This window comes from Apis dorsata, unplaced genomic scaffold (assembly GCF_000469605.1).
Source record: "Apis dorsata unplaced genomic scaffold, Apis dorsata 1.3 scaffold_538, whole genome shotgun sequence".
NCBI classification, from domain to species: domain Eukaryota; kingdom Metazoa; phylum Arthropoda; class Insecta; order Hymenoptera; family Apidae; genus Apis; species Apis dorsata.
This window is the reverse complement of record NW_006263759.1, coordinates 107656-109583: the sequence shown is the minus strand read 5'-3', so window position 1 is coordinate 109583 and position 1928 is coordinate 107656. Positions and strand designations below refer to the sequence as shown.

Genomic DNA, 1928 nt, shown 5'->3' with positions numbered 1-1928 from the left:
GCAGACATTTCGACGCGCGCGCGCGCGCGCGCGTGTGTGTGTAAAAGATCGAAAGAGAATTATTTGCGTTGGTTTTAGTTTACGCGGGATCGAATATCGATAATATCACCATCGATTACGACGTAATTAAACGATTCACGTATCAACGAAAAAGAAAACGAGCAATAACACGAGTAACAACACGATTAATCTTATCGAAAGCTCGGCCGAAATCGAGCTCCCCGTTATCGAACCAATTTCCAGGCAAATGTACAATCGCGCGACTCGGATATTTTTAGAGCGACCCTGAATCTCCTCGTCGAGCCTTCGCGAAATCACAGATATCACAGAGAGGCTACTCGATACAATTATCGACATCGATTCGATCGAAAGAATTTGTGGGGGTTTGAATATTGAACGAATTATACATCTCGAATTAACAATCCGTTGGATCGAGAGGGAGGGAGGGAGGTGAAAAATTCTTCAAAAAATCGTGAAAAGTCCGGTTCTTGGCGATCGAAGATAAACGACAAATCGAGGGAGAGTGCGAAAATATCGGCCCTTTTCCCTCCCTCGCCGACATATTTATCCCCGTTTTGCCGGGTAATTGGTAGGTTTATGGAGCCACGATGTGTCCGGAATCGAATAAAAACTCTGCCCCAAATCGGAACAACACCGATCGACTGCGAAAGAGAAACGAAATTATAAACCTCGAAAAATATCCTCCCAGATTTATCGCCCCCGATAAATCATTATTAACGCAAGGAAGGAGAATTTAAACAGGTGCGAGAGTGTATTTGATTATCGAGAAGCAATTCGTTTTTTTCACCCTCTTTTCCTTATTCGCCACTCGAGGAAGAGACTCACGAACGCGGACGACAAATATTTAACGTTCCTTCTATCGATCGATATTATATTCCATTTACCGAAAGCTCTCTTCCTTCCGTACGTTATGTACGCGTGTCGCGTTTTCGAGGCTAACTGTCCAAACATTTCCCCAATTCTCATCGAATCGTTCGAAAATGCGAAAAAATTTATAATTTCCCCTCTTTCTAATCTCGTATACACCATCCATCCCCCCTCTCTTACGTTTTTTATATCTCCTTCCTCCCCTCATTCCCAACTCCTCGAAACGATTCCCAATTCATTAACGGAGGAGTTAGACAGCGACTAATGTTGTCGAGCGAGATAAATAATCGATGAAAAAGCGGAGAACGGCCATTTCTGGACGGATAGTTTTAAAGGAAAAAAAAAAAAAACGAGGGGCGTGGATGACCATCGTTTTCGGTTTAGAGTTCACGAGGAACAGACTTCGAGTTTTAACTCGAGCCGGACTCTTGGTAAAATCATTATACTCTATAAACCGAGCTCGTAAAGATTACGATCACGAGCGGTCCCTGAGATCATCCACGAGCGTCCATTTCACGAGTTTCGCCTCGAGAAACTGCCAAGAGAAAGAGAGAGAAAGATAAAGAAAGAAAGAAGGAAAAAAAGAAAAGAGAGAAGCGTAATTTACGAGCTAACCTAATTCCATCGTTTTTCCGTCGGTGGCTTTTATCAATCGCGCCGCTCGACTCATATGGGTCCCGATACATTCGAAGCCATTATCGAATCTCGATGTAGGGACAGGGAAACACATTTACTATCGACTGGCATGCGTTTATCGAATCTTTTTCGAGTCACTCACCCAATGCTGCGTTGTTACGACCTCGCCATCCGTTCCGTCAAGGGCCTGCTAAATAAAAAAAAAAAAAAAAAAACGAACAAGAGATCAATTTCTTTCCGAAACGTCGGAGAGAGAAAGAAAAAGAAAGAAAGAAAGAAAGAAAAATGCAAACGAAACGTATCTCGAAATCACCGTTTCGTTTCGTTTCGTTACGATCTACGATCTAAAAGAAAAAAAACTTAAAAGATACTTACGTCCTTCTTCCTCTTCACGGTTCCCGCGC

General features: G+C 42.8%; 1 protein-coding gene across 10 annotated transcripts in view; it reads right to left on the bottom strand.

Annotated features, from left to right (window-relative positions):
• Positions 1-1928, bottom strand: part of LOC102679918 (protein daughterless) — an 88586-nt gene that overhangs the window by 69188 nt on the left and 17470 nt on the right. For 6 of the 10 annotated variants that reach the window (XM_031512964.1, XM_031512971.1, XM_031512974.1 and 3 more), the window contains exons 1-2: positions 1900-1928; positions 1667-1714 (exon numbers count right to left, since the gene is read on the bottom strand). The exons of 1 other annotated variant lie outside the window; for it this stretch is intronic. The gene's annotated coding sequence lies outside the window, so the exon portion shown is untranslated. The remainder of the gene's footprint in view (positions 1-1666; positions 1715-1899) is intronic. 3 more of the 10 variants (XM_031512965.1, XM_031512981.1, XM_031512982.1) reach the window with 3 other exon arrangements.